The sequence below is a fragment of the Rhinopithecus bieti genome, unplaced genomic scaffold, assembly GCF_001698545.2.
Source record: "Rhinopithecus bieti isolate Rb0 unplaced genomic scaffold, ASM169854v2 scaffold_68178, whole genome shotgun sequence".
NCBI classification, from domain to species: Eukaryota; Metazoa; Chordata; class Mammalia; order Primates; family Cercopithecidae; genus Rhinopithecus; species Rhinopithecus bieti.
In genome coordinates this window covers 254,449-263,685 of record NW_016825878.1, presented here as the reverse complement: position 1 = coordinate 263,685, position 9,237 = coordinate 254,449, and positions in this window count along the sequence as shown.

Genomic DNA, 9,237 nt, shown 5'->3' with positions numbered 1-9,237 from the left:
CATAGTAGGAAAGCCTTAGATATTTGTCAGATGAATGAAGGAATCATGTTTACAAAGCATTTTTTTTTCTGTCACTTCAAGGGATTTAGGGTGTTGGGAGAGAAATCTGTGTACTCAGTCTATCATATTGGTTCATTTTTTTTCCTGCTTAATATGTAGGATTTTGGTACCATTGGTAGTCACTTTGACATATCAATAATGATAATTGAAAAAAAAAACACTATTATTCCAAATAATTGGTACATAGCATCTGAACCTACCTGGATGCTTTTTCAACATCTAAAGGATTATGTTGTAGAAAAAGATGCTTGAAGCCCAGAAAAAGATAAAAGATGAGCACTTCTGGAAAGTAAGCAAAGTCCCATTTGCATACTGTCTTCTCATTCCTTCCAAAAAATGCTTCTGCTTTTTAGTCATTGGATGTGGAACATAATGGTAGTAAGGGCTACTGTGGAGAGGATGTTATGAAAGTGTGCAAGTGTGAGAAGGAGTTTTTATCTTGTAAATGACTGTGTCAAAATACCTACTCTGAGCTGGGCTTAGGCTGCAGTCTTGCCAGCTTCTGTGATACTGGCAGACATTGTCATACCCTTACCTTTTCCTAAGGCTTTATAAGCCTGACAGGTCTTTGTCTTTTTCTTGGTTACCCTGGTTCCCAGAGAGGCCAAAGCAGTTTTTTGGAGGGCAAGGGGAACAGGGGAGGCTCTTATAACATGTAATCTTCAGAACAACTCTGATCTGTTAGGTATTATTAAGACCAATTCTCACATTAAGGGAACAGACTCAGAGGTTTTATAACTTGGCTAAGGTTTTGTTGCTAATAAGTGACACAACTGGGATTCGAACCTCAATCTATCAGATACCAAATTTTATATTTGCTGTATGTTGCACCATTCAGCAGCATCCCTATCTAGGGAGATGAGGAGTTCACTCTTTCTAATCTATTATTGATTAGCTTAAATTGTTGGAAGGCAATTTCAGATACTGAACCAAAATCTGCTTTTTATTTTTATATAAAATTGCCCTGTGGAAGTTGTGGCTAGAATGTCCACCTTTTATTTTTCCTGACAATCACTTGCAGATACTTGAGTAAAACTCTTGAATATGATAGTTAAGGATGAATTCATAAAAAGGCAAACCTGCAGAAGAATCATAGCATTTGGATTGGTCAAAATGAGAGAAACATATTATAGGCAATCAAAAGTGATAACAGAAAGATCTGTTGAATGTTTATTATGTGTCCAGTATTGTGCTACTCACTTTCTACACATTATTTCAAGTAATTCTCATGATGATTGTGCAGTAGGTGGATGACGTTCTCATTTTGTAGATATAAAAACAGACTCAAGAGATGTGAGCTGATCAAGTTTACACAAGTACTAAGTGATGGAGATTTGAAACCAGACTTATGTGATCCTAAAGAATATGTTTTCTGCACTAGTCTAAGCTTGTGTTTTGGCTACATAAATTAAGTTACAAAAGCAGTGCAATCTGTTTATCGGTTTGAATTTAGTACAGGACAAGTCTGAAAAGACCTTATTGTTTTCAGTTACCACAGTAAACATGTTCTGCAGAATTACTCTATTTTGTCCTCTATTAACATTTTAAGAAGATTCCAGTTCTTTTTGGACCTTTTTAGTTGTAATGAAGCCCAGCCCATATAAGTCTAAAATTCCAATCTCCTTTCTTTTCCTCTCCCTCTCAGACCCATCAAATATAGCCAGTGACTTGTAGCAAAGAGCATGGCCTTCTTATTTACTATATTTCTCCCATCTGTTTTTCACAGGCCTTTGAGGTAAGGAGCAGGGAAATGGTGAAAGTCAAGTGACTCTTAACCTATGCTGTTGTCATCCTCTCTGGATAATTGCTACGTTTCTAGGTAACTCTAATCAGCTACTGATGCTATCTGTAAGGCTGGCATCTATCATTGGGCTAAATTTTGGGAAATGAAGGAGACAAGGAGGCAAAGTTAAAGTTTGGGTGTCAGGGAAGATGACATTGATGTACATGAACATGCTGGAAGAAAGTGAGCTGGTTCAGGATAAGCATAATCCAACTGAGCATCATAGAAGCTCCTACATGGTGACTAAAATGGAAATACTGTTAACTTTTGCTTTATGGAACTGATGCGCTCCAGCTGTTCATCCTAAAATGAATCCAATTTTCCTTGTTAAATGGTTTTATAAAATGAAGGATATATCCCCACAAGGAAAAAAGAAAATCCTCAATAGACTCAATTAAAAACTTTTGGTGAAGATGTAGTTGAAATGGTGGCGAGCTTCATAGGCCCTATGGGATTTGTTGTCCCACTTAGTGGTTCACTTTCCTCTGCTGTGATTTTTCAACTCTTTGGTCTCCCCTAGGCTGTCAGGCCCACTCCTACTCCCTTTGGGATAGAATGTTAGTGCAATGTCTATTATTGGAGAAATGACTGCATAGTTGCTAATACACTGGAAATTTTCTGGCTGGCTATAGAAGATGTCACATTTGCATTTAGGTTTTACACATTTACTCCATTGCCATATCTTACCTTTGGAACATTTCTAAAAATAAGACAACCTACAGAGCATCCATGAAGGATAACAGTGACCTGTATCTCTTCATCTTTAAATGAATAAAAGTCCTCCAAAAAACCATCTATAGATATGACATGTTATATTTCATCAGACTCTTAGTTGTTCTAGAGATTTGACATTATTTGTGTCTAATTCCTATTGGCCTGTTTATTATCAATGATCTCTCTTTTGAAGTAGTTATTTAAAGATCTAGTTGCGCAAATTGTGAGTTACATCCCTAACTCTGCCCCTTGAGCAGTCCGATTCTGGACACCACGGGAATTTGCTGAGGTTTGGGAGAGGATCATGCATGGAAGACACTAAGAGATCGAATAACCTAGGAACATTTTGGGAAAGAGAAGAGGCATAAGGAGGTAGCGAAGGGCTCCTGGCAAAGATGAAATTGCTTTAGAAATATTTCTGCACTGGTTTCTATGTGGGAAACCTATAATACCAATCTTGTTGAAAAGACTGGGTAGAATCACCTCCTGAACTCTCAATTTATAGTACCAACACTTTCTCTAACTTTGTTACAGCTGAAGGAAGGAGTCATGTTGATACAAAACACTATTACAGCTCTTCTTGAAAAGAAGAAAAGGATTTTCACAAATGCTTTCCTTCTCATTTATTGTCACTACCATTTTTACCCCCAGACTACTTTCATTCTCAGCCCACGTAGGAAATCAGAAGATAATTTAAAATTAAATGATGATGGCTTAGAGCTTAAAGCACTTAAAAAAGAGAAGAAAGAAAAGCATTACATCTTGACATTGCTGGGAGTGATGGTGGAAAGCTTGCCAAGGAGGCCCAGAAGAGTGATTGGAAAGTGAGCTTTGGGCATTTTGTGAGATCATAGAGCTCCTGAAGATATTATCCTTTCTTATGCCATCTAGTAATGTTTGAGTTCATGGGAACCTATGTTAATGAGTTGAAAAGAATGAAAAGAAGATACAGATAGATACAGATAGATTTCCTACAGAGTTAGGAAAATCAGGCTGAATCCTTGATTTACCAGTTGCTATCTTTTAATACAATCCCACTAAGCATTTATTTCTGTACCTATAGCAATATCTTCATAGAATATCTATGAAAAATCAGTCAAATTATATACATGCACATTTATATACACATATATACATATATGTTATATATAGCATATATATGTTATATACAGATGCTCATGTACATAAAACACTCACACCATACACATACAATTATTAGTCAGCTCAAAGGTTGACATATAAAAAATGCCTTATAAGTAATAATAGTTTTAACTATTTTTATTATAGGTTATAAAGCTATTTCTTCAGTAGGTTTAGCTTTAGATCAACTTGTTCATCATGTGTGATGATGTGCAGATCACTAAAAGGGGCCATTCCACTTATCATCGTCCATTTCTTTTCAAAGTTCTCTGTTAGAAATGAAAAGTGCACAGGCATCAGAGTCTGACACATCAGAATTTAAATTCGTGCTTTGCCATCTATGAGCCATAGAACCTGTGGTAAGTACCTCTCTGAATCCTAAAGTCCACATCTGGATAATGGTATTTTTTTTTTATTTCTTAGAGTAGCTGGGAAACTTAATGAGGTGAAAAGTATGTAACAGTGACAAGCATATTGCTTGGCATTATAATGTATAATAATCAGGGGTTGGCAAACATGTTCTGTCAAGGACTAGATATTAAATATTTTAAGCTTTGCAGACCTAACTGCCCAGGTTGGCTATCATAGCATGAAAGCAGATAGAGACGATATGTAAACACATGAGCATGGCTATATTCTAATAAAACTTTCTTTTTAAAAAAGTGGGCCAATTTTGGCCCATGTTCCATAGTTTTAAAATCCCAGCACTTAATCAATATTAATTTCTTCCCCACTTCCACAATTTGTCTTGTCTGAGATTTAGGATTTTTTTTATATGTATAATGGAGAAAATAGTATCTGTCAAAGTTTATTTACTGAGCATCTATTGTGTGTCAAGAACTGAGTCAAATGCAATGAACAACAAAGTTAATAAGATTTATTTCTATGCTTGATGGGCTTAAAGGATAACAGAAGGTGGTTACTTAAGGTTAGTCATTTTAGCTATAGAATGGCTTAATAATACTTATTTCGTGAAGTTATTATGAGAATGAAATGAATAAAACAAAATATATTTAGTGTAGAAGTGGTTCCAGCCATAACAGGGATATGATTATTGGACCTTACATTTTGCTGTGAAGAATTGTATAACTGGATAACATGTATGAAAAAACTCTTTTCAGATTTTAGACAATAGATAGCACAGGGCTGTGATGCTTGAGATAAGGAAACACCACATTTAATTCTTACTTTTTGCCTAGGACCATTATTCATAACAAAAACCAACTCAAAATGGATTAAGGACTTAAACATAAGACTGGAAATGGTAAAACTCCTCGAAGAAAACATAGGGAAAGCCTGTCTTGACATTGGTCTGGGCAACAGATTTTTTTGCATATGATGACAAAAGCACAGGTAACAAAATAGATAAATGAGATTGCATCAAGCTAAATGGTTTCTACACAGGAAAGGAAACAGTCAACAGAGTGAAAAGGCAACCTAAAGAACGAGAGAAAATATTAATATTTGCAAACCATAAATCAGATAAGGAGTTAACATACAAAATATATGAGAAACTCAGCAAACAAACAAACAAACAAAAAACAAAAAAACAAATAACCTGATTTAAAAGTGGGCAAAGGACCTGAAAAGCCATTTCTCCAAAGAAGACATATTTATGGCCACCAACTATAAGAAAAGGTGCTCAACATCACTAATTGTGTTAGTCTGTTTTCACACTGCTGATAAAGACATACCAGCGACTGGGAAGAAAAAGAGGTTTAATGGGCCTTACAGTTCCACATGACTGGGGAGGCCTCAGAATCATGGTGGGAGGTGAAAGGCACTTCTTACAGGGTGACAGCAAGAGAAAATGAGGGAGAAGCAAAAGTGGAAACCCTGATAAACCCATCAGATTTCTTGAGACTTATTCACTGTCATGAGAATAGCATGGGAAAGAATGACCCCCATGATTCAATTATCTCCCACTGGGTCCTTCCCACATCATGGGGGGGATTCTGGGAGATACAATTTAAGTTGAGATTTGGGTGGGGACATAGCCAAATGGTATCATTCTGTGCCTGGGCCCTCCAAATCTTATGTCCTCACATTTCAAAAGTATTTATGCCTTCCCAAGAGTTCCCCAAAGTCTTAACTTATTTCAGCAATAACCCCAAAGTCCACAGTCCAAAGTCTCATCTGAGATAAGTCAAGTCCCTTCTGCCCATGAGCCTATAAAATCAAAAGCAAGTTAGTTACTTCCTAGATACAATGAGGGTACAGGTATTGGGTAAATACAGCCTTTCCAAATGGGAGAAATTGTCCAAAACAAAGGCGCTATAGGGCCCATTCAAGTCCAAAATCCAGCGGGGCAGTCAAATTTTAAAGCTCTAAAATGATCTCCTTTGACTCCAGGTCTCACATCTAGGTCACTTTGATGCAAGAGGTAGGTTTCCGTGGTCTTGGGCAACTCTGCCTCTGTGGGTTTTCAGGGTACAGCCTCCCTCCTGCCTGCTTTCATGGCTGGTGTTGAGTGTCTGCAGCTTTTCCAGGCATATGGGGCAAGCTGTCATTGGATCTACCATCCTGGAGTCTGGAGGATGGTGGCCTTCTTCTCACAGCTCCACTAGGCAGTGCCCCAGTAGAGACTGTGTGTGGGAGCTCTGACCTCACATTTCCCTTCTGCACTGCCCTAGCAGAGGTTCTACATGGAGGCCCTGCCTCTGCAACAAACTTCTGCCCGGGCATCCAGGTGTTTCCATACATCTCCTGAAATCTAGGCAGAGGTTTCTAAACCTCACTTCTTGACTTCCGTGCACCCACAGGCTCAACACCACGTGGAAGCTGCCAAGACTTGGGGCTTCCACTCTGACTTCAGCACCCAAGTCATCTCTGAAGCCCCAGCCCAGGCTGTATGTTGCCCACCTTTTGGCCACAGCTGGAGCAGCTGGGACTCAGGGCATCAGGTTGCTAAGCTGCACACAGCATGGGGACCCTGGACCTGGCCCACAAAACCACTTTTTCCTCCTGGGTCTCCAGGTCTGTGATGGAAGGGGCTGCCTTGAACATCTCTAACATGTCTATGGTCTTGGGGATTAACATTGAGCTTCTTGCTACTTATGCGAATTTCTGCGACTGGCTTGAATTTCTTCCCAGAAAATGGATTTTCTTTTCTATCACATAGTCAGGCTGCAAATTTTCCAAACTTTAACGCTGTGCTTCCCTTATGAAACTGAATGCCTTTAACAGCATCTAAGTCACCTCTTGAATGCTTTGCTGCTTAGAAATTTCTTCTGCCAGATACCCCAAATCATCTCTCTCAAGTTCAAAGTTCCACAGATCTCTAGGGCAGGGGCAAAAAGCCACCAGTCTCTTTACTAAAATATAACAAGAGTCACTTTGCTCCAGTTCCCAACAAGTTCCTTATCTCCATCTGAGACCACCTCAGCCTGGACTTTATTGTCCATGTCGTTATCGGCATTTTGGGCAAAGCCATTCAACAAGTTATCTCTAGGATGTTTCAAACTTTCCCACATTTTTCTGTCTTCTTCTGAGCCCTCCAAACTATTCCAACCTCTGCCTGTTACCCAGTTCCAAAGTTGCTTCCACATTTTCAGGTATCTTTTCAGCAACGCCCCACTCTCAGTAACAATTTACTGTATTAATTTGTTTTCACGCTGCTGATAAAGACATACCAGAGAGTGGGAAGGAAAAAAGGCTTAATTGAACTTACAGTTCCACATGGCTGGGGAGGCCTCAGAATCATGGTGGGAGGTGAAATGAGGAAGAAGCAAAAGTGGAAACCCCTGATAAACCCATCAGATCTCATGAGACATATTCACTATCACGAGAATAGCATAAGAAAGACCGGCTCCCATGATTCAATTACCTCCCCCTGGGTCCCTCTCACAGCATGTCAGAATTCTGAGAAATACAATTTAAGTTGAAATTTGGGTGGGAACACAGCCAAACCACATCACTAATCAACAGGGAAATGTAAAACAAAACTACAATGAGGCATCACCTCACACCTGTTAGGATGTTATCAAAAGATAAAAGATAAGTCTTGGTGAGGATATAGAGAAAAGGAAATTCTTACATACTGTTGGTGGAAATAGAAATTTGTACAACCACTATGGAAAACAGCATGGAGGTTCCTAAAAGTAATAAAAATAAAAACTACTACATGATCCAGCAATTTCACTTCTGGGTATATATCCAAAGGAAATAACTATCTCAAAGAGATATCTGCACTCCTGTGTTCATTGTAGCATGCAGCATTATTCATTATACCCAAGATATGGAAAAACCTTTGTCCATTATGAATGCATGGATAAAAATAAGATGTATATACATATATGTGAGATATACATATTAGGAAAAAAAGAAACCCTGTTACTTGCAACAACATCAATGAACATAGAAGACATTATGCTAAGTAAGATAAATCAGACACAGAAAGAAAAAAAGCTAATGGTAGCACTTATATGTGGAATCAAAATAGTCAAACTCATAGAAGCAGAGAGTGGAATGGTGGTTTCCAGAAGCTGCAGGGAGGGGGATATGGGGAGATATGGGCTAAAAGGTATAAAGTTTTGGTTATACAAGATGAATGAGTTTTGGATATCTAATATAAAGCATCGTGTCCATAGTTAACATTATTGTATTGCGTATTTGAAATTTGCTAAGAAGGTAGATCTTACATGTTCTCACCACACACATGTGCACAAAGAAAAAAATGATAATTATGTGTGGTGATAGATATATTAATTATCTTGTTTTTAGTAATCATTTCATAATGTTCATGTGTACCAACACATCAAATTGTACACCTTAAATATAAACAATTTCATTTATATTATACCTTAATAAATCTGAAAAACAAAAGACTATGTATATATGATGGGGCCATTAAAAAATGTTGTATATTTAAAATTATCGAAATATCTCAGTATGTATTCTCTGTCCATAAAATAACTGGATTAGAAATTAATGTCACAATATCTGCACAATTCTCTTGAACTCCTGGCCTCAAGCCATCCTCCTGCCTGAGCCTCCAGAGTAGCTGGGGCTTCAGGCACATGCCAGTGTGCCTGGCTCAATTCTCAAATATTTTGGAATTAAGCAAGACAATTTTAAGTAATCTATGTATCAAATAAAAAAAAGACAAGGATTATCACAAAATACATTACTAAATGATAATAAAACAAAGTATCAAAGTTTTGAGATACAGGTGCAACATTGTTCAGATGGGAATTTAAAATATTAAATTATTATATTACAAAAAGAAGAATCATATTAAATTAACCATCTAGGTTTGCACTTTAGGAAGATAGAAAAAGAAGAGCAATCCAGGTATGGTTGGGTGCACCTGTAATCCCATTTTCTCGGGAGGCAGATCACTTGAGCCCAGGAGTCTGAGTTCAGCCTGGGGAACATAGCGAGGCTCCATCTTAATAAAACAAAACACTGGAAAAGAAGAAGAAAAAAACAGTAAATTATACCCAAAGTAAATGGAAGGAAGGAAATAATAAATAACGAAAATCAATGAAACAGAAAATGAGCAAACATTAAACAAAATCAATGAACCAAAAAATCAAATA